We start from the raw sequence: 27,199 nt of genomic DNA, 5'->3' as shown, positions 1-27,199 counted from the left end.
TAGATTGAAAACAATGACTTGACATGGAGCTAATGAGTCCTGGAAAAACACACTGTTCCCCAATAAAAATTAAAAAAAAAAAAGACACGCAATATCAAGTGTTTGGGAAAACGTGGAGCTGCTGAAATTCTTATACATGTCTATGGGATGTAAATTGATATATCCACTTTGGGAAACTGGTTAAAGAAAGTGAACACATGCACACCCAGCAATTTCTCTCTGGGGTCATACGTAGCAGACATGAGCACATATGTTTACCAAAAGACATGTTCTAGACTGGTCATAGCAGCATTATTCGTATAGGCAAGCAGATGCTCACCAACAGTAGGATAAACACATTGTGGTTCATTCACACAGTGGAGTAGTATACAGCACTGAGAATGAATGATCTATAGCTACACACAGTAACGTGGACAAATCTGATAAACAATGTTGATCAAAAGAGGCCACATGTCTAATTCCATTTATATAAAGTATAAAAACAGGCAAAATTAATCTGTCTTAGAAATCAGGATAACGGTTCTCCTTTTTTGGGGGAGGGCAGTGACTGGAAGGGGACACCGGGAGGGCGGCTTCTGAACCATTGGTCATATTGTTTCTTAATCTGGCTGCTGGTTATAGATCTGTGCTCTCTTTGTGGATATTTGTTGTGCTGTACACCTGTGATTTGTGCACTTCTCGGTATGCGTTGTATTTCAGTTTTTAAAGTTTACAGAAATTTTAAGGTTCATCATCCAGTCTTCCATCGGATATTTAGTGCGTGCCCACTACGTGTCAAGCACTGACCAGGAGCTGGGACCACGCCGTGAATCCGAGCATCCCCGCCTCCTGTTCTTTCCTCCTGATTGGCTGCCCTTCTGGCCAATGGAGGAAGAGTTCACTGCTCTCTGACATCCCCTGCAGCATCAGCTAGCTGCAGCTTCCTCAGTTCGGTTTGTAGGCGGCGCTGTGAGCTCACCGACGCCTTGGTCAAGCGCAAATCTGATCCCCACCCTCTCTCTGATTTTTCCTGGTTCTGAGGAATGGAGAGAGAATATGCTCCAGCATCTCCACCCTTTTTTTAAACAGACTTTTGTGGATTTTTTCTGCCTGTGCATCTCTCTCGTGCTAGTCCAGATCCCCAGGACTCTCGTACCTACTACTCGTGCTCTCTGGTTGGTGTGACCTCCAGTCCTAGTCACTGGGGCTGCTAGGGCACTGCTTGGGAAAGCTTGACAGCAGCCCAGACCGGCAGTCGGCACTTCTTTCTGTAGGCTAATTGTTCACTCGGTTGTTTATTTATCCTGGAGTGGAGGCTAGCCGGGTGCGCGGAGGCGGCTGCCCCCAGGGAAGCCTGCTTCCTGTGGTTGGCTTGCTCAGCTGACACCCACCCTCTTGCGCACTGGAAATAGCTGCAGAGATGGGAAGGCCTTCCTTGATGGTTCTGTTCGTTTATCCAGGGGAACCCTGCTGGAGTCCCTGCCTTGTGCCTGGACCTGTGCTGGGGACATCATTGGTGACTGAAATAGTCCCAGCACTGTCCTCTCAGGGCTCACAGTCCGGTGGGAGAAAAAGACCTATCACTAGACAGTCGTCAGGGCTTGGATGGAGGACCCAGAGGGGTTGTGGGAGCCTAGAAGAGGTGCCTGATCCAGCGTGATGGATCAGAGAGGGCCTTCTGGAAGACGGGACATCTGAACTAGCATCTGAGAGGTAGGAGTTAGTTATCGGTCAAGGACTGCGTTTTTTTATAGTTACCATGTCCAGTGCCTGCCATCATCCCCTTTGTTTAGCATTGGATTTTTTCATTTATTTATTAACACGTATTTATTGTGGGCCACTTGCCAGACTGAGTAACTAGCCAGAGTCCCTGCCTTCAAAGGGCTCACATATAAAATGGTGATACTGATACAGAACTTCATAGCACTCTGGTGGAGTGCTATGAAGATGTCATTTATCCAATTGTCTGGATTTGATTCTTAAATTTGCCATTTACTAGCTATGTAATTCCCTATGCCTTAGTTTAGAGTAACTATAACCTACTCATAAGGTGTTGTGGAGGATCAAGTGAGTTAACATGTTTAAAGTGCTTTAGAATGTTGCCTAGCATTCTAAATGTTGCCCGTTTTTATCAAAGAATGAGGACTCAGACCAAAGTGGGAGGCCACCCTGAGGAAATGACTTCAATCTGAGACTTGAAGAATAAGGTGGAGTTGATGGGCTTCAGAAAGTGGCAAGAGTGATCCCAGTGAGTGAGCCCAGTTTTCTTTCTTCTTCGGGTGCTGTCAGTTCACAAATTTGCCAAGATTGGAAGGTCATAGAACACTGCGTTGGAGTTATAAAGACATATTAATTGGAGGTAGGGAAATCCAGTGTCTCCTGCCCCCGGTCTTTCTGGTGTTCTCTCAGCGGTCTCAAAATCACTTATAAACCAGGGTTTGCAGTGGTAGCCTAAAGAAAAATCTAGGCCACACACTTGATTGGTTTGGCTCACAGTGCTTAAGACAAACTTTTAAAAAATAAGTCACTAACATCTAAAAATCAGATTTCATGCATTAAAAGTGCTAAATCTTTAAAAAGGTCAATGGAAAAACCATGATCAGTAACCAGAGAACTTTTATCTAATGGATGTTTTAGAACTTGAGCGCATGTAATTTTATCATCTTTTATAGAACAAGGCATGATTTTCACGCTTTACAAAATGTAACTCATTTAATTCTCACAGCAACCCTATGAGGGAGGTAAGATTATTATTCCATTTTATAGATGACGAGACTGGAGAAAGAAACGCAAAATGCAATATAAACCATACATAGCGTTTCTTCATGCATTCCATAAATACTGTCTAGGCGCCCGGAACCCTCATCTTCCACGATCCGTACTTCCGGAGGGGTCCCAGAGGAACCCCTCAGTAACATCCCATCACTACTATTTCCCCTCCAGGCTCCCAAACTGACATTTGATTTGCAGTCATTTGCACGATGCTGACTTGGAGGCCAGGGCGCAGTCGGGACCCGGCCCTCGCCCCTCTCCTGGGTATCAGGTGGTCACAGAATCCAGAACAAGTTGTATTAAAACGCGCGTTGCCTGCAGATTTCCTACACTGCAAGGAGAAAGAGCACGCGCTCTCCAGCCCCGCCCCTTCCTCGGGAAACGACTAATTGCGAGGCTGATTGGGTTGAGGCGGGTCACGCCTCCGAGTGCTCCCCAATCAGCTCCCTCGCTGGGTGCGCTACCAGCTACTCAGCCCCTCCCCACCTCCCCACGTTACGTCTCTCCCTCTCTCCTCCTCCGTTATCCCGGGGGCTGCGGCTAGCGCGGCAAACCCACCTACCCTTGGCTCTCATTGGCTGCTCAGGTCCCGCGCGAGCGAGATCGCGCCCTACGCCCCCTCTCCCGCCCCCAAAGCCGGGCCATGCCTCTCTCCTCCGACTTTCTCCGAGAGCCAGCGTGAGGGGATCGGCTGCTTCTCGCGCGCATGGGTGCGCGCGCCTCCCGCGGGCCACTCCCTCTGCCTCGTGCCAGTCGCTGCGCTGGCTGGCAGCTGCCCCCGCGCACGCGCACTTGCCCCCCGCCCCACTCCCTCTGCCCGGTCGCGGGTCTCCTCGCGCTGTCTCGCGCCGCAGCCACTGCAGTAGCGGCATTTTCTTGGGGCGCACGCGCATTGCGCCCTCCGCGGCGGTTCCCAGCCCCAGGCCGCGGCGGTGGCAGTGAGTCCTTTGGGCGCGCACGCGCTCTCTCACTTCTCACCCTACCCCGCGCCGGCTGTCTCCTCGCGGCGCGCGCCCAGGGGCCGTTATCCTTCTGCAACGGTCCCCGCGCGACGCACGCGCAGTAACAAGGGGGAGCGCGCGGGAGCGGCGGCCGCAGGAAGGAGGCGCCGCCGCCGCCGCCGCCGCCGCCGCCGCCACCGCCACCACCGCTGCCGCCATTGCTAAAGAGGGAGGGAGCGAGCAAGCGAGCGAGGCTGGTCCGCCCTCCTCTGGTTCCCGCCCCTCCCCCTTCCCCTCCCCGCCCCCCGCCCCGAGGGAGAACCGCGGCGCGGCAGAAGGAGGTGGAGGAGGCGGAGGAGAGAGCCCGCGAGGGAGGGTCTGCCCGGCCCCCCGCCGCCGGAGCCGCTGCCGCCGCCTCTGCCGCCGCTGGAGGAGGAGCAGCAGAACATGGCGCCGGGGCCGCCGTCCCCGCTGCCGGGATCCCGGAGTCCGGGGCCGCGTTGAGGGCGCCTAACTGGTGAGTGCGCGAGCTCGCGGGCCCCGGCTCCGAGACTGGGCGCCGCCCCGCTGCGGGGTCCAGGGGGAGGCGGGGACGGCGGGGCCCGGAGCCCGCGAACAATGGAGGAGCTGGAGGGGGAGGGGAGGGAGCGGCCCCCCAGTCCCCGGGCCCCGCCGGCTCCCTAGCTTTGCGCTGCGGTCCGGCCCGAGGGGCCCGGTTGCCCTTCGGACGTGCCCCTGACCACCCCAGCCCTGCTGTCCCCGCGTCTGCCTCCCACCCTCCGACCCACTGGGATCTCGGTGCCTGCCTCTCCCCCCCACTTCAGCCACTCTGTTTCCAATTCTATGCACCTCCTTCCACCATCACCCCTCCTAGACTCTGCAGTGCTCAGAGGATCCACCTCCTCAGTGACCCTTCTGCATCTCTTAATTCTCGACCCCCACTTTGAGATTCGTGACCCCTCGCCTCCTCTCGAATTGCGCTCTCACCACCCTGCGGACCTGTCCCCTTCTTTGACCTGTCTGCTCTTAACCCTTCCTCTCAGAAGCTCTTGCCTCGCCAGGAGCTGTCCCTCTAGGACCTGTGGTTCCACCTCCATGGAGGCCCTTCTGAGACTCTTGTTCTAGGCACTGCTGTCCCAGGTCGTCTTCTTGGACTTAATTTCACCTCCCTCTTGGGCCTTACTGCCCACTCATAGCACCTGCTGCACCCCAGGGATGCCCCTGGTCTCTCTGAGCCTTCCATGCTTCTAGTTCTGTCTCCTGCTCCTTCTCAGACTCCGATGCACCAGCTGTCTCCTTCCCTTCTCAGTTCTTGCTCCCCTTGGCCATTCAGATCCTTGCCTCTCTTTCAGACCTTTTTGCTTCCCGGTTCTGCCCTTTGGCCAGTCTCCGCTCTTGCTGTGAACCCTAACCTGCTTGCTTTCTGACTCTGCCTTCCACCAAGCAGTGTCGTCCCTGTCTCTGACTGGGCTGCTCTGTCATTTCTGCCATTCACGGCTCGGCCGTCTCTGCCTAACCCAGCTTCTCTGCAGCCTCAGTCTGCCCCAATGTTCTCCTTGAGGTTTTCTCTCCCCACCTCCTCATTGGCACTCTTGAGCTGTTCCATTCATTTGCTCCCCGTTTCTTTGACCTGTGTCCCTTTCAGTTCTTCGTGTAAGACATGTTTCCATCCTCCTCTTTGCTCCAAGTCCTCTCCTCTCCATTTTGGCCCTTCTTACACTTGCCCCTTTGCCTCATTAAATCAGCCATAACTTCTCTCTGACTCACCTCCCCCTTCCTGTTCTGCATCTCACAGACCTGTCCCAAATCCTTTTTGCACCTGCTCTTTTCATTTGTTCATTTCTGCCCCGTCTTCTCTATTTAACGTCTTTTTCCCAGCTCTGCCCCTTTTGGAGCTGTCCACTTGCTCACCTATTTTTTGTACCCATTTTAACTTTCCTACCGCTATCCTCTCTAGGAGGGGTCCTTGGTCATCTTGAAACTGCCTCCCACTTCTGTTGCCTCTGAGGTCTAAGCTTCCCACCTGACCTTGTCTCCCCCCACCATTTTGACTCAGCTATCAATCTCCACTCTGTCCGTTCTTGTATTTGTCCTTCCCTCTTTGCCCTCCCTCATTTTCATACCTCCTTTTTTAGTCCTCTCCCCAATTCTGCCCAGTAGTAGAGACGTTTTCTCACCTGGTCCTACCTGTCATCGTCTGCCTCCCCACCTCCAAGTCCCCTCTTGGAGCTTCCTGAGTTCTTGGGTGGATTCTCCCTCTGTTTTGAAACCCGTCTCCCAATTCTGTTCCTCGTTGACTTTTTTCCTCCCTCATCTTTTCTTTCCCCTTGTATCTTACCAGGCTCCTTTTCAGCCCATTTAGTTCCTATCAGACTTGGTTCTCCCAGCTCCCCTCCCTTGACCTCCCCGTTCCCCACTGAATGTTTCTCCCCTTCAGGCTTGCCTTCCCCTAGTCTCCGTCCTCAGCTTTGGAGGGAAAGGGGCTAGGTGGGGCCTCGGGTTCCCTAGGCTCTGATTTAGACTGCAGATTCCCTCTGTGCCTGATCCTGAGGGTTTTATCCTGAGGGATCCTGTGAGATCTGGGTAAATATTAAGTGGGGGCTGGTTGATTGGTTACTGCTCTCTGGAGTCTGGGAGTGTACCCCCCCCCCCCCATTCTCCTTCTTCCTGCCCGTTCTGTCAAGGTTAGCGGTGGGGGTAGATCTCTTTCCATTGCCCTGTTTTCTTTCCCACTCCCATTTTGCTCTCCAGCCTCTTCAGTTCCCTGGGCTTTGCTGCTTTGTGTCCTTGGGAAAAGGAGAGTGCAGCTGCTCACAGGTCTTGTTTCTCTTTCTGCCTTTCCCTGCCCTCTTCTCGGAGCGATTGTAAAGAGAAAGTTGTACCCTCTCGTCCCTTCCACCTCCAAGCCAGCAGCCTGTGGGAGAACTTAGGAGTGTGCTCCTTTTTTTTTTCCCCCACTCCTGGCTGGGGAAATGCCAGTTCACTAGTTCTCCCCAGTCCCACTAGGGGTTATAGACATATGTGGTGTTTACCGCTGTGGGTCTGGAGAAGAGTCCTGCCTTGCCTAACTGCCCCTGGTTTGCAGTGTGACCTTTGGAGGGTTGGGGGATGCTGGGCTTGCCTCTCTTCCACCTCTGCCCCGGGAAGGCTCCAGCTTCCTGGTCTTCCAAATAGTGGAGGCCTGGATTTGGAAAGCTCTTTGCGGTTGTTTGTTGAAAGAGAGAGTGCCAAGTGTCACTCAGATTTCTGCCCTCTGGTATCGCAGGCGCTCCCAGCCACAGGAGCTGAACGCCTCTGGGCAGAGCCACACTGGATTGCAGGGGAGGGGAAGGGGCTCAGTGGTGTACAAGAGGTATGTGAGTGGGCCCTGACACTCCCCAAGCCTTTTGAAGGACCTAATTTGATAGAGTGAGAAAGGAGTGCCAGGAACTGGCTGATTTGATTGGGTTTTTGGTCTTATTACCTGGGAAATGTGTCTTAGCTACCTTTCCTTGAGCTGTTTTCTTCAGTGATCTTATGTTAGGGGTGGGGTTTAGGAAATTCATTCAGAGGAAGAGGTAGTTTTTACAGAAAAGCCTTCCAAGCATTTTCCTTCCTTAACTTAGGAGAGGAACCTTTTGCATGTTCTGAGTTTATTTATTTTATTTCTTAAGTAAATCACAAGCCTGACTTTTTTCCCCTGTGGCCTAGGGCAATTGCATATTAAAGCAGCCATCCAGCTGTGAAGGAGCATTTACTGGAAGGACTTTATTTCTTAACTGAACTATGATCAAACTTTGTTTACTTCAGGACTTATTCAGAAATAGTTCTGTGTGAACACATTTGAAATGAAAAATAAAAAACGTTCACTGTCATCCACAGACTTGGACTATTGACTCATCACATGTTAGGGCATCCGTATGTGAGAGATTGAGGGGAACTGGGTACTAGATCCATCTGGCTCTTTCAGCTTCTAACTTCTCACGACTTTAAATTTTCTGACAAGCAGAGGCTGGTAATTTTAATTATCTATGGCATGTGTCTTCACCATGATTGACTTAAAGAATTTTGGTTCATTTCCACTGGTTTCTGTTCATTTCTGAATTTTGTGAATCATGATTCTCTGAATTGATTTTACAGTTTATGTTCCCCCGTTGGTATAAATAGTTGTGTTTTTTTTTATTCTTAATGTGGAAGTGGCAGCTAATTAAGAATAAAAACAACTGTGTATGCAATACCGCTTAAATTGTGTTCCAGAGTTTTAACATCACTGGCAGCACAGAAAGTTTCTGTAAGCCCAAAGCCTGAGTTTATATAATAGGAAGAGAGGAGATAGACGAACAAAGAGCTGATTTTTCTTCCTAAACTGATAACTGATGTTCCAGACTGTCAGATTTCTCTGATGGTAGCAGAGGCTCTAACCCCAGCATCAACATTTGCTTTCATGATGGAATTGGGTGCTACAGAGATCTGTGGTGGGTAGCCTCGGCCTTCTGGACCAGTTAATGTGCCAGCTGGGGGCTGGGTGTGGAGCCTGCGATAGTGGTAGGTGACTATTTTCAACCTAATGACATGTCTTCAAGGGCTCTTGCCCTGCCTTAGAAAATCTTTGTAATACTGGCCTGATCAGAGTTCCTCTCATCTCTTTTTTTTTTTTTTAGCCTTCCATTTTGGCTATGTTCCCCTTCCCTTACCCATCTCCCCTTTTTTCTTGGTATGATGAATTTTTCTTGGCATGGTCCATTTACAACAATAAGAAATTAAAAAACAGTCATTCCTCTTCAGACCAGACACATGGAAGGTGTCCATGTGCAGATCCATGAGCCTGATGGTGGCTTTCGAGGACAGAGGACAGTCTGGGAGGAGTGAGGGTTGCACAGGTGACTGTAAACCACAGCCTCATACTCGTATGTGTTGGGTCAGCCTGTATGTGTTGGGGAAATACCAGGTCAACACAGCCGGAGATTGAAAAGGTGAGAGTGGCTTTCCGAGTCGCTGGTCTCCTCTGCCTTCCCTCTTCTGTCTGCTGTGGGGTTTGGAGAAGTGTTAGGCCTCTTGCAGGCCCTTCCTGTGATCTGCTGTAACTATTGTCATTCTCCACCTGAAGGTCTAAACAGTGTCTTAATTTACCCAGTCAGTGGGACATTTTATGGATCATGTAGTCCAGTTGTTTAAATTGTTCACACTATCTGAAATAGATCAGTTTGGAGATTCTCTGCTCGAAGGGGGAGGAAGTTCACTAGCAAAAATCCATCCCTTGACTTTGGAGCAGCCCAGTTTGAACATCAGTGCCTAGTCAGGCCTTCGCGTTTACCTTCGCGTTTACGTACAGGGAGTGGTGACAAGCTTCCTGTCATAGCTGAAAGAGTACTGGACATACAGGAGGGAGACCTTCTGCTCTAGGCCTTACCCCAACTCCTTGGAATGTTGGACAGATCTCTCTACCTCTCTGGGCTTCACATTTGTATTCTGAAGTGTAGTGTGTTGTCCAGCTCTGATGATAGATTCTTGTTGTCCTGGGTCACATACCAAATTAGAGTTGGGACTGGACTCCTGGTGCTACTCTATCCACTCTCCCCCTCCTCAAATTATATCCTGTAACCCAGGGGGGTAGGAGCTCTTTCCCTGGGGAATGCAGTAAAATGAACTGGAATATCTTTGTTGTATACTTTTTGAAATGTAAAATAAACATTGTCTCTCTTTCAGTCATTCACATGGAAATTAGTTTATAATTTGGGGAAAAAGGGCATCCAGATTGTATTAACTAAATAACTAAAACCATATATCTCTTTTCAAAACAATATGGAATTTTTCAAGCTGAGTCATTGCTAACCTAGGCTCTCAAGTAGCAATGGTCTGAATAGCACTTGAATTGCTGTTATTAAGAAATGCACACCATTCATGTTCATCTTGCCGAAAGTGTATTTCTATTTGACTTTGATACAGTGTTTTATCAGGCTTCATCTATGAAGAATTCTTGAAAATAACTTTTGGCATCTGCCAGTCTGATTTTCATTTATTTGCTTGTCTGATATTAAGAAATACCATTAAGTTGACATATTAGCAGAGAACCAGGTACTTTCAGCCATGAAGCATCATCACAGGAAAGTAATACTTATTTTAGTTGAAAATAGCCAGACTTGCCGGTCTCCTTCATCTTCCTTTACTGGAATGAACATTTTCATTTTATGAAATTTTCAAGAGTTGTGACTGTTGCATTATGCATCTACAGGTATTTCGTGTCATTTTTGCTCTCCTAGTGTCTCTGCATTCTTATTTGGGAAATGTCCTCTTGCTGGTCACTGTAGTAATATTTGCACTTAGTAATGAAATTTGAACAATTGAGAGGCTGCTTCCTGTAGTGTAAAGAATGTTGACTTGATAATAAAGAAGAAACCAGTGTCCCAGCCCTGACTCTGATGCTTACTGGCTGTGTGACTTCTGCCAAATCACTTTTACTTCTTCTTTTTTTTTTTTTTTTTTAGATTTTATTGGGGAAGGGGAACAGGACTTTATTGGGGAACAGTGTGTACTTCCAGGACTTCTTTTTTTTCTTTCCAAGTCAAGTTGTTGTCCTTTCAATCTTAGTTGTGGAGGGCGCAGCTCAGCTCCAGGTCCAGTTGCTGTTGCTAGTTGCAGGGGGCACAGCCCACCATCCCTTGCAGGAGTCGAACCGGCAACCTTGTGGTTGAGAGGATGCGCTCCAACCAACTGAACCATCCGGGAGCTCAGTGGCAGATCAGGTCAAGGTGCTGTGTTCAATCTTAGTTGCAGGGGGCAGAGCCCACCATCCCTTGGGGGACTCGAGGAATTGAACTGACAACCTTGTGGTTGAGAGCCCACTGGCCCATGTGGAAATCGAACCGGCAGCCTTCGGAGTTAGGAGCATGGAGCTCTAACCGCCTGAGCCACTGGGCCGGGCCGGCCCCCACTTTCACTTCTTTGGGCTGCAGTTTCTTCATTTGAAAATGAAGGAATTATACTAATTGGTTTCCCTTCTGCCTTATTTTATAGCTAATAATACTCAGTTGTCTTCTCTCTCTAGATAGTAAACTCCTTGAGGAAAGGGACCCTCTCAAAATCTTTTATTTCCCATCACACCTAGCAAAATACCGTGTACATTGTAGGCCCCACTACTTAATACTGATTGAACCCAAACAGGTGCCAAAGCCCTTTTTTTTTTTTTTTTGATGGGAGATGTGTGCACCAACTATCATGGCCATTTTTAGGCTTTAAACTTTTAGAGGACATGCCCTCCTGGTCAACATTTAATTGTCACACACATATATAAACATACATCATAAGTGTCTTTACCAGGGTTATACAGCTAATAGGTGGTAGGGCTGTGTTATGAATCCATGTCTGATTCCAAAATTTGTGTTTATTTTATTAGGCTGCCTTACCTCACCTCTCTGGAAAATAAGAAGCTATAATTCATCCCCTTGAGGAATTTATTGTCAGTTATTAACATTATATTAACTATATATATAATATAGGGTGGGGTGAGGGAAGTAAATGTTGAATAGACTTCTAATTAATTTTTGGCTCCTTGGAAGGCAGTTCTATATTAATAGTCTTAAAGATTTTCTTATTTAGAGACTGAGCACATAGTAGGTTTCATATCATAGTATTTTGAAAAGAATCTACATCTGTATACCAGCTGGTAATTCTAGCCAACATGTTGAAAAAGTTGAACAATTTATTGCTGATCTGGTTTCAAACCCAGTTATAACAAAATTGTATATAATTAAACTTGTCTAACAGAAAGAAGATAGAAATGTTTGGTCATGGAATGACTCCTAAATCTAAATTTTCTTTGGCAAATAGAAAAAGTACCTGAGTAGCTCCTTCTTTTGAGAAAACTCTAGGCAACTAGAAATGTCTAGATAAAAATACTCTTTGCCCCTTGACTTGTCTGTGTGATGCTCACTATACTCCTTTTTTTAAAACTGCCAATCAGAAAGTTATTAAATCATATTGGGGTGATGTTGGCCAGCTTCAGCTAATAGCCTCCTGAAGTATAATAAAATTTTTTAAAAATGTTGTTGCGTTGTACTTCACCCCATCTCCATTTAAAAGAAAGGTCAAAACTGCGGCTTCATCTGTTACAGCCTGTACTGCTTAGGAATAAGACAAAGGAAAATGATTACCCTTAATTGCCATGGGCAATTAAAAAGGATTCTTTGTTCAGTAACAAATTGATTGTATACAAATGAAAGTCAGCACTGCATTAATACAAGATTATTAGATTCTTGAAATCTGCATCTTCAGCTAGAGTGGCTTTCACTTCAAGGGAATTGTTTAACTGGGAATAGGGTACCTAAATGAATGGCGATAAAAGTAGCGCTAGGTCTTTATTTTTCAAATATGTTTATTAAATTCGTAGGTGGAAGGCTGGTGGATGCCACTTTTGTGATGCCATTTTTAATGGCCTGAAATCATTGAATACTTTTTTTAAATGCTGCTGGCCTATAGGGAATTTCTTCCTCTAATTGGTCAGTCAGTTGAAGAATGCAGATAAAACCTTTGATAAATGAGGCAAAAGGGGAAAGGGCCCCTGACTGCTGCAAGAGTGGGTCTCGGCTGTTGGCATATGCCCAGAATTAGTCAACAGCCAGAAAGGCTTAAAAATGGCAGCATTAGCTAAAGTAGTGATTTGATGTTGTGTGCGTGTATACAAGGAATACATATATTTTCTTGTGTACAGATCCCCTTTTAAAGGGCATTTTTTTCTTTTCATTTACTTTTTTTTTTTTAAAGTACATGTAGAAAGGTGGATAAGTCTTAATTGTACATTTCTGAATTTTCTACATGTGCAAACTACTCTTTCATATGACAGAGCATAATTTCTTTTTTCACACAATTCTTAAGTTGGAAATTATTTGAGAGTCTTTATATGGAAGGCACTTAAGTCATGACTTTAATATACGAATGTGAATGTGTAAGATTATATCTATAACTTTTCCAAGTTCAAGGTCACACACATATCTGATAAAGAATGAGATAATAGTGATCTGGTACAAATTACCACAAGTGTCGAAAAACATTCTTTTGATAATAGACTTTCCCTATCTGTGCTGTAATTTCAGGTTTTTTTTGGTCTCTGTTTGCTGGGAATTAAAAGGAAATAGGTAGTGGTCACTACTGGTGGTATCACGATGGGCAAACTGTATGAACTTTCTGGAAATCAGTTTGGCAATGTTTTAAGAGATATACAATCTTTGAACTGCTTACAGGAATCTATATGGACCAAGAAATAGAGATGAGGATGAAGATTGTACATAAAGATGTTAACTATAGTGATGTGTATAAAAAAATGAAACAATGTTTTAGCTGTAGGGAATGGTTACTTTATGGAAAAGTATGGAGTCATTAAAATAGGATGTTTTGGAGAATTCTTGACATGAGGAGGTGTACACAAAATAAAATTAAGTGTGAGAAAAAAGCAGGATATAGAACTATAAACAGTAAGATTTCAGTTATTTTAAAATAGTACAGGAAAAAGTGGAAGAAATATGCCAAAGTGCTGTTAGTATTGATCTATGTGCTGTTGAATTTTTTTTTTTAATTTATTGGGGTGACAATTGTTAGTAAAATTACATAGATTTCAGGTATACAATTCTGTATTACATCATCTGTAAATCCCATTGTGTGTTCACCACCCAGTCACTTCTCCTTCCATTGCTGTTGAATTTTGAGCGATTGAAATTCTTTTCTCTGAATTTTCCCAAGTTTTCTGCAATGATTTCACTATTTTTGATTCAGAAAAAAAGGATAAACAATTTTTTTTTTGCAATGTGGTTGTATTGTTTGTTTGTTTTATATAAACATCTGAAGGAAAAATTGAGCTGAAAAGCAAGAAATTAGTAATAGTCAGCAGCCAGGATGTACTGCCGTGAGTGGCTGGTGGGCCAGCGTGAGTGGCCGGCAGCCGGCGAGAGCTGGTGTGAGCTGCCGTGATGGACAACCGGTGACCGACTGCCTCAGCCGGGGGAGCGCAAGGCTCATAACACCAGCATGGGCCAGGGAGCTGTGTCCTACACAACTAGACTGAGAAACAACGCTGGAACCGGAGTGTGGGGGCAGGCGGAGGAAGAGAGGGAAAAAATTACTAATAGTGAGATCTGTTGGACTCTAGTACCTTTGAAGTTGAGGCAGTCACCCTTTCTTGGAACAATAATCTAATTAATAATTCACAATATTAACCAGTCAGTAATAATAATATGCTTATTGTGCACCAGGATACCCCTCACAGTGACTGTCTGAGGTAGGTGGTATTGCATTTTCTAGTGGGCGAACTAGAGCTTCCGGAGGGGCTTGCCTGAGTCCACACGGCTAGTAGGTGCCTGAGTGTCATGCAGGGTGTCATGCGGGGTCTCAGCTCCCGCTCCCCACATAAGAATGCAGGACATGGTGAGGCCAAAAAGGAACACCCACGGAGCCATAGATAGAGGAGTCATACCAGTATATTCTCGCTGGCTGCTGGGTTGGAGACACAGGAAGGAGGAGCCACACTGTCCGCAACCCTCACTGCGCCGCTTGCAGGTTCAGCCACCATCTTCTTGCTAGCCCCCATTTGCTGCTAGCGTAGCCACAGCAGTTATATTAGTGGCCAATGGCTCACTGGTTACAGCTGATGGTCAACCAGCCACAGCTGATGGCCATCCAATCACAGTTGATGGCCATTTACTACCTGAATGAGCACCTTTCCACGTAAGGCCGAGAGCCTGGAAACTGCACTCCTGGCTCTGTCCCCACACTGAGGCAGCCTGCTTCAGAGCCTGTGTCCTGAGCCCCTGCTTTCTGTCGCCTTCTCTGGTATGCTGCTTTACACTACAGAACTGAGGAGAACTGAAGTCTACTTCAGGGCTGATAGCTGAAGCTAAACCCCCCAGTTCTCTTTTTCAGAAAGGACCCCCACTCCCTACCCCATGCTTGTTTTAAGAGAAAGGAGTCATTAGCATGTTACTTTTTTCTTTTCTTAGTCAAAATCAGGAATGGCCATGAAATTAGTTACATCTTCCCTTTTATGAGCCAAAAAGCTTCAGACAAATAAGATTTAAATAATTGTATTTATTTAATATATTTAATTAATTATATTTAAATAATTAAGGGCTATTAGGCAGAAGAGGAAACAAATTAGTTCTTTGTAGCTCCAGAGGATAGAGATACAGGGAGACAAGTTGTATTTTTCCTTTGTCCTCCCCATTCACGCAATGTTTGGGTGTCTACACTGCTGAGACTACCATTTATACAAAATATGCCTCCTCCTCCCAGAGTTTATATGCCATTTATAAAACAAAAGCGATTCTTCTCTTACAGGTAACAAGGAACACCCTGTTTCTGTATGAGAAAGGAAAAAATTTAGAAGGCCAGTGGCCTGATTTTCTTTCTGATCTTATCTTAAAGAAGTAACTGTGACTAAACATTTCAACTCAAGAATGCATTCACTAGAAAGATAGATTCATCTTATTATGAGCAAGAATCTTTTAAGAAAGTGGTCCAAGTTCATGTTTTATCTTGAATAAGAAATAATTTGGAGATTTAAACATTTACCTCATTGTTTTTATCGTTGTTATTTAACATGTAAACATACCTGTTTATTTACTGGTCATTTCTTTCTTGAGGGAGAGTGCGGGCAGTCTTGATGTTCCAGTGCAGTGTGAGGGGGTTTACATTCAGGCCTCAGGAAGAGATTGTGGAATAGCTTTGGAAGCTCCACGGTTTTTTCCTGTTTTGTTCCCCCCAGTATTCTGTGAGCCTATTTATCCTAGATCTCATCAATAGGAACACAATATTTGTTGAATTAAAGGTATGAATTTTTGAGAGAAACAAGGGAAAAAAATGAAGTCTCTGGAGTCTTTAGGTTCTTGGGATTCCTCAAGCCATGTAAAGAGCCCTTTCTGCTGTTAGTTTTCATTTTGTGTCTCCAACTTTGTGACCTTGGACAAGTCATTTATTTTAATTTGAGTTCTCGTCTACAAAATAGGCCTAAGTACCTACTCTGCCTGCCACAAGGCTTTTGTGTTGTAATTCCAGATTTATTTATTTTTTTGAGAACTAAATGCCAAGACTGAATGTGGGGGCCGGCCCGGTGGCTCAGGCGGTTAGAGCTCCTCCATGCTCCTAACTCCGAAGGCTGCCGGTTCGATTCCCACATGGGCCAGTGGGCTCTCAACCACAAGGTTGCCAGTTCAATTCCTCCTCGAGTCCCTCAAGGGATGGTGGGCTCCGCCCTCTGCAACTAAGATTGAACACGGCACCTTGAGCTGAGCTGCCTCCCGGATGGCTCAGTTGGTTGGAGTGCGTCCTCTCAACCACAAGGTTACCGGTTTGATTCCTCGATTCCCGCAAGGGATGGTGGGCTGTGCCCCCTGCAACTAGCAATGGCAACTGGACCTGGAGCTGAGCTGCGCCCTCCACAACTAAGACTGAAAGGACAACAACTTGAAGCTGAATGGCACCCTCCACAACTAAGATTGAAAGGACAACAACTTGACTTGGAAAAAAGTCCTGGAAGTACACACTATTCCCCAATAAAGTCCTGTTCCCCTTTCCCAATAAAATCTTTAAAAAAAAGAGTGAATGTGGAAACTAAAGTTGGAAAGACTTTCAGTTTTCTGGGAGAATGAAAGAAAAAATAATTTGGTTGATTAAACTGTTAGGTACGCCAGTGTTTTAGAGTGCTACAGAGGCAGCAGGACAGAATTCTGAATCAGTAGAGCAGCACCTGCCATTAATCTGTTGACTTGTAACTTGCCCCTAGGTAGCAGTCATTTTTAGGGTCTGATCAGTAAGAGCCTCACATATTTAAAGGTCACAGGTCATAGGCCATCTAACAATTGTTAGGATCTGTTTGGTTTTCACAGTGCTTAGGACTGAGGCTTCAGTTACTCTTTCTTTCGTCATGACATGTGGCGTTGGTTTGAGTCCCAGCCCCACCTCTTGCCAGCTGTGCACCCTCAGACATGACACTTAAACTTTGGGGCCTCAGGCACCTCCTTCATAAAAAGGGGAATATAGTCGTGTCTACTCAGAGGGTCACTAGGCAGATTAAAATGGAGAATATTTTAAAAGCTTGTAACAAATGCCTGGATCATGGGAAATGCTTTGTAAATGTCATTATTAGTGCAGTGGCTTGGCTTTTGTATACCAGTTGAAGAATACGCTGGTGGGAAAACAAATACAAATTTACCAGTTTTTAGTTTTGCCGGGAGAACGTTAGAAAAAAAGAAAGAAAACTCTTCTCACCATTATATTATTAAAAATACAGGATCCAATATCAGAATAAAAGATAATCCTTCCCAAGGAAGTTGGCAACCTAACATGGACATATGTAGATAAATGTTTCTAATTCTCATTTTTACACAGACTGGGGAAAACTTTGCCACAGGCCAGCACCAGTAATATATGGACAGGTATTTAGACAGACAGGCATAGATTCATGTGCATTTATTCTGTCGCCTTAAACAAGCTATGTGACTTGTCTGAGCTTTAGTTTTCTCATGAATAAAATAAGGATGCTAATGTGTACCTCACAGGGTTGATGTGAGAAACTGAGGTAATGAATGAAAAGTACTTGGAATATAAGTGCTCAACTGATAGGGGTTGTTGTTCTCAAATGGGAAGTTAGGTACTCATTGGGTGCCAGTTCATGCTACATGCCACTCCAAGAAGTAGGGTATTGTGCTTGATTTGCCATCCTTCCCTCTCATTTCTTCTCTTCAAGTCACTTGAGTTATTAAACCAAAAAGCCTGACTGTTGAACTCCCTTGCTTAAGAACCTTCAGTGCTTTGACGCTGCCTGCAAGGTAAAGTCCAGGTTGTTAGTGTGGCTTGTAGAATCCTTTACAGCCGGGTCCATACTACCTTCCCAGCCTCATACATCTCAGTCTCTAGAACACGCTGTGTTCTCTTTCTTTTTGCCTCTTGTTTTTGATGACGCGGGAAAGAGAGTGCCCTTTCCAGCCCTTCTCGGATTGGTCAGTTTCCTACTCACCTTCAACGTCCCCTCTATCCTCAGGCCTTCCTGGGCTTGTCCTTAGCTGTGTTCCATTAGCACTTTGCTGGGGATGTTATGTATATCGCTTGTTTTTGTGTAGTGATTCTGTTCTGATGGTTCTGAATCAGTAGTCCCAAAACACCCAAAATGTTCCCCAGCCACCTAGTTCTCTTCAGAGACGTCAGTGTTTTACCAGAGAAATTTTTTCCTTCCAGAGATGCTTTGTGTACATACAAACAAGCAAATATAAATATGTATGGCCTCCCTACCCTTTACATGAATAGTAGCATACTACAATTGCTGTTCTGTGTCTTCCTTTTTTTCACGGAATGTTTTGGGCCATTGTTCTGTGGTAGCACAAAGGAAGCTTCCTCCTTCTCTTGCAGCCTCGTGGTATTCCATTATACAGATAGGCCGTAATTAGCCAGTCTCCTGTTGATGGGCATTTAATTTGTTTCCAGTTCTTTGCTTTTGCAATCAGTGCTATAAGGCAAACTTGAATATATATCATTTTGCACGTGTGAGGTTATACCTGTAGGAGAAATTCCTAGAAGTGGAATAGTTATCTTCTACTTCTTGAAGCTAGGGATTTGTTGTTTTTTGTTTTCCACTTTGCCTAGAAAAGTGCCTGGCTTGTCATGGGTGTCTAATGCCTAAATTAAGGCTAGAATAGTCTAGCTGGGCAGACAAGGCAGATTTTTGGAAAAAACTGAACCCCAGTATCCTGAGTCCTGATATCAGGAGTACAGATAAGATCCTGAAGCTTGCAGAAGTTCTGGCAGCTGTTCCTCATGGCTTTGGGCTTTATAGCCCACAAGTAGGACATGGTTGGAAGGTATCAATGTATCTCGTATCTCGCTCAGCTTAGGATGGATTGCACTTTTCACACACACCCCCAATATGGCAGTCAATACAACATCGCTCTCCCCCTGTGAACTTATCCTAGGGAAATCATTTTACTCTTTACTAGGTGAAATGAGGTCCTCAGAGACTTGTGCAATAGTAATAGCCAATACTTCCTTAGTGTTTTTAATATGCCAGGCACAGTTTTATGCACTTTATATGTATTAAAGAATCATATACCAGATCTCAGAGATAGGTACTATCTTTGTACCCATTTTACAGATGAGGAAACTGAGGTAGCACATGTTTGGTGATGTATATGGGGTCAGAGAAAAAAAGAGTAAACCCTTCTCCCACTTCTTACAAAGTACTCTCCCCGTCCCCGTGGGGTTAATCACCTGTGATTTCATGTATTGACCTTGATTATTGGGAAATATTTCTCCCACTGAAAGGTATTTGGATGAACACAATGCATTCTTTGGTTTGTCCCCTTGATCCCTAGTTTAGCTTACCTGTTAAAGATTTCCAGAATGATCTAACAGTTAATTCCAGTTCCGTTTTCCCTTCCTCCTTCTTAGTGAGGTCCTAACTGGACTTTATAATCCTGTTTGTTCATTTTAGGGTATTTTCATGTAAGCTTATCTTAGCAAATTTCAATCAAAGCCTATTGCTCAATCCATTTCTGTAATGTCTCCTTGAAGTGCTTTGGTTTTGGTTTTGGGGGAATGGCCCTGGAAATTTTGGTATTACATGATGCTGAAAGGAATCCTGAATAGTTCCACAAGAAGTGGCATGAGTTGACTGTCCTCAGCCAGCCTGGAATGCTCACTTCAATACACATTTCAAATGCTTGTCTTCCCAGATCCTGCCTCTCTACTTCTGAGGTCAGAATTGGCACCAGGGCCTCTTTGTAGATCACCCCTGTCTACTGGAACCTTTTCTGCACTGTCCTTTACAGTAGCCACTGGCCACATGTTTCTACTTGAAATGTAGCTAGTGGGACTGAGAAATCGATTTAAATTTTATTTAATTTTGATTGGCCGAAGAATTGGAGAGCGTGGATGTAGACTTTATGCTCCATGAGAGAGAGATTTTTCTCTTTTCTTTTTCCTGTCTCTCCTAACTCTGGCATAGGACCCTTCTCTTTTTGTATTTAATGAATGTTTAATCAGTGGCCCTGAATGGCTGAAATGTTTAAGGAAAGTTAAAATATTCCTTAATTTCTACCTCTTAAGGATAACCATTGTTAACAGTTGTCTTTTAATGGTAGAAAAAATTGCGAGTTTTCATTGATATTGCAGTGATTTCTACACAGGCTTCCTCCTTTATTCTAGACATTGCCATCAATCAAGGTGTTGTAGGTTTGGGCGTTTTAGGAGCTGGAGGCTTAGAATGCAGAAATGTAACACAAGTATGACTAATACTGGCCAAGCGCCTCTGTAAAGATTGTTGTGACATAATGGAATTTTGTCCTAATGACTAGAATCCTTAGTGAAAATCTAGGAAAGAAGATGAATCATCCTTTTTCCTTCTCCATATCCCAGGTGATTTGCCAGCATTTTGTTTTGAGGATGTGTTGGGTGTTTTTGGCTTGATTCTTTCTTGGGGTAGTTGGGGTATTTGAAGAGTGAGTAAAGGGGATTTATTTCTTGCTGGCAAGACAGAAGAAGCAGAAATGGGTCTGCTTAAATTTCTTTCCTCGTCCATAGTAGAAGCAGCACCTTACGCCTTTTTTTGTTCCTTTTTGTAAATGGTGTGTGTGTGTGTGTGTGTGTGTGCGCGTGCGCGTGCGTGCGCATGTGCATACATCTTTGCCATGTAAAGATGTCACTGATTTAATTTTTTTGTTAAATATCCTTGAATCTCTAATAGTTCTTCCAACTCCAAATCATCTGTTTTGGTAACTTCCATTCTGTTCTGAAATCCTGTATTTACCTTCTGAGTAAGCTGGTGATGTTGGTGATGGGGCACCTTAGCTGGAGAGTGACAGCGAGTGACAAAACTAGTGCTCAGAAGTAAAGGAAGAAAAATTTTAAAAGTCTTTGAATTAAGTGGAATGTGGGATCTTGGATGGCTCCTGGAACAGAAGAGAGAATGAATGGAAAAACTGGTTAAATCCAAATAAAGTCTGTAGTTTACTTTTTTGTACAAAAGATAATTTCTTTGTTTTGACGCGTATACCATGGTCATGTTAACATTAGGGAAAGCTGGGCAAAGGGCATATGGGAACTCTCTTGTAATATTTGCCTCTTTTCTGTAAACATAAAATTATTCCAAAATAAGTTGAAAAGAAAAAAAGCCAGGAAGAGCAAGAGCATTCAGACACTGTGACTTCACCAAGTGGGGGTGGCGGACATAAATTTGGATTATGTAAGGGCCTCCCGGACCTCTGCCTGTCTCTCTCCACTTCCCTCCTTCGTCTCTCTCTCAGCCATGTTGGATGACTGTAAGTCTCCCAGACATCCTTGCTTCTGGGCCGTTTTGTATTGTTGCCTTTTTCTGGCATATTCTCCTTCCACCTCCTACCCCAGACCAAACTGAACCAAAACAAAACCAAGAACCCCTAAAAAGGAAAAAAAAAAAAAAAGAAAAAATGCTTAACTAATTACTTTTAAATCTTTAGATCTGGCTTAGATTTTATTTCTCCAAAAGCTTTCCCTGGCCCTCAGTGGTCAGCCCCTTGTCTGACTTTGCCTCCTGAGTTTACCCCTGATGTTGTACTTCTTACTCTGTGTTTGAATTGCCTGTGTTCTTTTCTCTTTCTCCAGCTACATCTTAAGCTTCTTGAAGGCAGGGGCTGTGCTTTTCATCATTGTATCTTTAAGCATGTAACCCAGGAATCTAGCCATCATTGATGTTCAGGAAATGTTTCTGGAATAAATAGTTCCACAAGAAGAAGCAAGATTCCGGTTCACACCCTCCCAGGCTCCATGGACAGTTTCCCTCATGCTCTTAGGGAAGGTGGCTGTAGTTTGCTGGCTGTAAACCAGCGTATGTGCCATAGATGGCCAGGACCCTGCCATTGAGAGAGAAATCAGGACTTCAGAGATGAGAAATCATATTTTTTACAGGCTTATTCTTGCACCTTATTCTTACCCAAGCTCTTAGAGGTCCAACTTAGGAAAATATTTTAAAATCTGCTAGTTATATAGCATTATCTTTTCCAGTATGACATGAATTTATATCTCATTTTACCATAAGAGATAATGTGTAACTTGTTTTCAATCTGTTCTTTAGTAAACCAGTCAACAATGATTATCTAGAATGTGTACGACTGTAGGTGGATACTTAATACTGTCAGGTATGAGCACTACTTTTGAATTTCTTACCTTCGAGTTGGCGGAGCTAGAACGTCCTTACCCCCCAGTTTGTTACTGTGCATTAATAACATGAATCATGTAGCAAGAGGAGAAGGGGCCTTGGGGTGGGGCGCTGAGACCATGCACATACTAAGGCCATTGGCTCTATCTTTAGTTCCCTTAATGTTGATATGACTTCTACAAACCAAAATGGTTGGTGAGTTTGGGTTGCCTCTAGTTAGACATGGCTGGAAATGCAGATTCTAAGCAAAGGTTATGAACTTGAGTGTGTGTGGACCCTTAAGGGGTTGGGATGGGGATTGAGGGATTGTCCATGAGGCTGTCAAAAGTCTGAGCAGAATTGTGGTTCTGTTTGTTTTCTGTGGAGAGAGGATCTGTAGCTTTCATTTAATTCCCAAAGGGATCCATGACCCAAAAAAGATTAGAACCATTGGTTTAGAGTAACACTGAGACCCATGGCCTCATTTTGTCTCCCTTTTGCTTCACTGTTTTAGACTGGGTGCTGCATTTTGTTTTTCCTGACACTTGTGAGGAGGAGTCCTTGGTGCAGGGAACCCTGCTGTTGAACATCTAAGGGAGGAGGTTGCAAGTTTTTTTGGAAGCTTGGCTCTTAAGCCCTCATCTAGTTTCTCTTAGTTTAGTTAAAATGTTTTTTGTTTGTTTGATTTACATATATTGTGAAATGATTACCATAGTAGGTTCAGCTAATATCCATTTTCTCATAGAGGCACAATGAAAAGAGGAAACAAAAAAGGAAAAAAAATTTCTCCTTGTGATAATAGCAAAAATATCTTTATATTTGAAATCATGATTACTGCCTTTCTAGGTCCAAGTAGCTGAGCAGTGGTCATATAAAAATGGAAAGGGGGTCAGCCCAGTAGCTCAGGCGGTTGGAGCTCCATGCCCCTAACGCCGAAGGCTGCCGGTTCAATTCCCACATGGGCCAGTGGGCTCTCAACCACAAGGTTGCCAGTTCGATTCCTCGACTGCCGCAAGGGATGGTGGGCTGCGCCCCCTGCAAGTAAGATTGAACACGGCACCTTGAGCTGAGCTGCCACTGAGCTTCCGGATGGCTCAGTTGGTTGGAGCGCGTCCTCTCAACCACAAGGTTGCCGGTTCGACTCCTCGACTCCTCCAAGGGATGGTGGGCTCTGCCCCCTCCAACTAACAATGGCAACTGGACTGGGAGCTGAGCTGCGCCCTCCACAACTACGATTGAAAGGACAACAACTTGGCTTGGAAGAAGTCCTGGAAGTACACACTGTTCCCCAATAAAAAATAAAAACAAATCTTTAGAGAAAAAGAAAAGGACTTGGTCCAGGCCCTAAATAGGCTTTCGGTGATACACATGTAAGTGCTCAGAAGGGTACAGCTATCCTGTAGTATCTTCTAGTCTTGGAGGATGTATGTACAAGGGAGAGGGGGAAGATTGTCTAGACTTTATGTTTTATTGGCATTTCCCTGTTGATTTATCTTATTACCTCACTGATATGTTGCAAACCCTTGCATGCGAGGGTGTAACATATTAGGTGCTTAGGGCATGGCCAAGCTGGAGAGGTCTGATGAGAAACATGATAGTGACTGAGGCCCAAGCTGTGACACATGTATTCATATGGATCACTGAAAGACTATTGAGACCTCCCCCCAAACCCCAAGAGTACAGTTATGCGTCACTTAATGACGAGGATACGTTCTGGGAAATGCGTCAGGTGATTTTTGTCGTGTGAACCTCATAGAGGGCAGTACACCTAGGGGGTGTAGCCTACCTCAGTCTTATTATACTATATTATATATTATATTATTATTATATCATATCATATCATATCATATCATATCATATTATATTATAGGACCCAGTCTTCTTATATTAATTTTTGCTTCAAAAGATGCGTTAGAGCTGATTGTCCGGCCAGGTCTTATTTTCGGGGAAACACGGAGCTGTATGGTGAGCCAGTTGCTCCAGGGCTATAAGCCTGCACAGCATGTTCCTGTACTCAATACTGTAGGCAGTTGTAGCACAATAAGTATTTGTGTATCTAAACATAGAAAAGGTGCAGTAAAAATGCAGTATGAAAGGTGAAAAATGCTGCGCCTGTATAGGGCACCATGAGTGGAGCTTGCAGAACTGGAAGTTGCTCTGGTGAGTCAGTGAGTGAGTGAGTGGGGCGTGAATGTCAAGGCCGCGGACGTTGCCGTGCACGAGTGTAGACTTTATAAACACTACACTTGGGCTGCACTAAATCGATAAAACATTTTCCTTCAATCATAAATTCAATAATAAATATTCCTTCCATAATAAATTTTCCTTCCAAATAAATTAAAAAATAATAAAAAAGTTTACTGTAACCCTTTTACTTTATAAACATTTTAATTTTTTAAACCTTTTGACTCTTGTAAATAACACTTAGCTTAAAACAAACACATTGTACAGCTGCACAAAAATACTTTACGTATATCCTTATTCTATAAGATTTTTTAAAAATATTTAAAAATTTTTTCTTTTAAAACTTTTTTTGTTTAAACTAAACATAAACACACACTTTAACTCAGACCTATACAGGGCCAGGCCACAGCTTGCCCCATAGGAAGGTCTCCGGGGCATGAACAGCGTGGAGCTGTCACCTCCTGTGACCACAGTGGCTTCTGGAGGACCTCCTGAAGGACCTGCCTGAGGCTCTTCTTGAGAAGGTGTCACTCTTTTGAGAAATATGCCTGGGGTGGTTTGCTGGTTCTTGTTTTTAATCGTAGATTTGCGGGTAAGCAGATAATGCAACAGGTAATGCACCGCGATCGTGATCGCTCCTCTCAATGAAAACCTTTCGTTGTTGGGGTCCATGTTTTCAGACTTTTTAGGGAGCTTCTGATAAACCCTTCACTGAATTTTCTTGGGGGTTCTCCTTTTTCTTCTGCAGTTTCCTCTTCTCTCGCCTCTTCTTCAGCTGTGTGTTCCTGTCCCAGTTCCGACACCTCCTCAGTAGTCAGTCCCTCAGGACCCTCTGGAGTGTCTCCATGGCGTCCTCATCCACACCGGGTTAAAGCGGTTTGCCGTCTCAGCCACAGCCTTGTGGGTTTTTGCAAACTCCTCATCCGTGGCAAACCCTTTGATGTCATGGGCTGTGACGTCACTAGGTGTTAGGACTTTCTCAGCTCCATTATAATCATGGGGGACCACAATTTGGTTTGCTGTTGACCAAATTGTCCTTATGCCATACACGACTGTGTAAGGTTCTTTTTGCCCTTAGTCTCAGGTATTTATTGGACACCTAGAGGGTGTGTGGTTCTGGACTGGACTCTTGGACTGGACTGTTTACTCACTAGGAGACAGCAATATCTTTTGATCTCTCCCAGTAATCAATATGGTGACAAGGTCTCTTCTGCTGGAAAATAGTATAGATGGGCTTTGGAAGTCAAAAGTACCAGAGTTTCAAACCCAGCTCTGCTATTGTTCCAGCCGGGTAGCCTTCAGTCAGGTCAGTTGACTCCTCTGAGCTTCGGTTTCCTCATGTGAAAAGCCGGGATATAACGGTTACTCTCCATAGAAGACTTTTGCGTTATACTCTGCACGTCAAGTGCTTTGCAAGGGCCTGTCACCCAGGAGGGCCCAATAAATGGGAACTTATTGTTACTGATGGGTGGGGATGATAAATCTCAGAAGTTCTCTCATTTTATTTACTCACTAAGGGTAGTTTCTGTTGTTACTCAGAAAAAGTATTCTACTATGTGAACGGGGGTTAGCATTAGAAACAGGGACTAAGTCTCTTTTTTTGGGGGGGAGAGCTTGTTCTTTTTTTTTAAAGATTTTATTGGGGAAGGGGAACAGGACTTTATTGGGGAACAGTGTGTACTTCCAGGCCTTTTTTCCAAGTCAAGTTGTTATCCTTTCAATCTTAGTTGTGGAGGGTGCAGCTCAGCTCCAGGTCCAGTTGCCGTTTCTAGTTGCAGGGGGCGCTGCCCACCATCCCTTGCGGGACTCGAGGAATTGAACTGGCAACCTTGTGATTGAGAGCCCACTGGCCCATGTGAGAATCGAACAGGCAGCCTTCGGAGTTAGGAGCATGGAGCTCTAACCGCCTGAGCCACCGGGCCAGCCCCGGGGAGAGCTTATTCTACCATCATTATTGCGAGGGCAAAAGTTCTTCATCTGGGGTTCCTGAATGTTTTGTGTAAATGCATTTTTTCCTGAGGGAGAAGTTTCAAATTTTCATTGGATTGTCAAAAGGATCCTTAATTGCCAAAATGTGAAGAATTGACCGATTGGGTGGGTGTAGAGCTCCAGTTGGTACCCTGGATCCAGAAATTGTCCATCATAATAATGTCACTGAGAACTTTTCCAAATAAAAGAACGTAATGAAGATACAGAGTGAATACTTCAAAGCTTTGGTGTGCTTTTTTTTTTTTTTTTTTTTTTTTTACAGGGAGGAAGTAGGACAAGTAGAAAAGAGAGACAGGTATCAGGAGAGCATAGGAAACTGCCTGAAGAATTAAATGCCAGCTTCTTGCTCTTATTGCAGTTCTTCGCACACTTTGCGTCCAGGTTATCACTCAGCCTCCTCTTTCCTGCACCATACTTCCGGTCAGACCAGACCACTTGCTTTCTCCTGAACATATACATGTTCACGTTTTGTCAGCTCATGTCGGTCCCTTGTCCGATAAGTGGGGTGTCACAGCTCCTTCCTGATGCTCTTTCTTAATTGTCATTGGCTTGCAAATCCCTGGAGAGCACTGACTCCCATTCACCATTTGTCCTCCATAGGCATGGTCATTTGTTGAGAATTAGGCAATAAGGATTGTGAACTAAAGTGAAGAATCATGTATAAGAAGGAACTAAATACCTGTTTAAGGGAGGAAAGGATATAGGTTAAAATTCTTGAAAATGATGCCAGTGTGAGTTCTGAGTTTTGGGAGAGTTTGGGAAACCCTTTTATAGCCTCTGTGACAGCCTGGGTAGGGGGCAGAACCCACCCTGAGTTAGGAAGCAGGAATGTGGGGAACAGGTAGCCAGCATTACGGCTTGGCCCGGTCATGTCACTTCTCTGGAAAATGGATTGGACTTGGGTCACGCAGTAGACGTGGTAGTACACGTGGTAGTAGACGCGGTGGTGATGTAGCAGGTGCTATTCTAGATCCTCAGAATACAGTAGGGAACAAGCAGCTCAGACCCCTTGCTTCTATTCTAGTGGAATGTAGTGGGTGGGATGTTAGTCCCTGTGCCAGCCTTAAACTTCTGTGATTTGGAGAATGGACACCAAGCTCTGCCTGGGATTGTTGTGAGGATGAAATGAAAGCTCCTTAAAGAGAATAAAGTGCTCTTGTCTTATTATGAGTACTGCCAACGTCCCCCCCATCCCCTTTGACCTATAACT

At 44.7% G+C, this 27,199-nt stretch overlaps 1 protein-coding gene across 1 annotated transcript in view; it reads left to right on the top strand.

Moving 5' to 3' along the window:
• Window positions 1-3,452: 3,452 nt before the first annotated feature.
• Window positions 3,453-27,199, top strand: part of ARHGAP35 (Rho GTPase activating protein 35) — a 123,203-nt gene continuing 99,456 nt past the window's right edge. The window contains exon 1 of the mRNA XM_019752602.3: window positions 3,453-4,209. The gene's annotated coding sequence lies outside the window, so the exon portion shown is untranslated. The remainder of the gene's footprint in view (window positions 4,210-27,199) is intronic.

The sequence above is a fragment of the Rhinolophus sinicus genome, chromosome 8, assembly GCF_057876585.1.
Source record: "Rhinolophus sinicus isolate RSI-liver-muscle chromosome 8, RSI-T2T, whole genome shotgun sequence".
In the NCBI taxonomy this organism is placed as follows: domain Eukaryota; kingdom Metazoa; phylum Chordata; class Mammalia; order Chiroptera; family Rhinolophidae; genus Rhinolophus; species Rhinolophus sinicus.
Note: the sequence above shows the minus strand (reverse complement) of the source record. Positions and strands in the feature narration are given on the sequence as shown.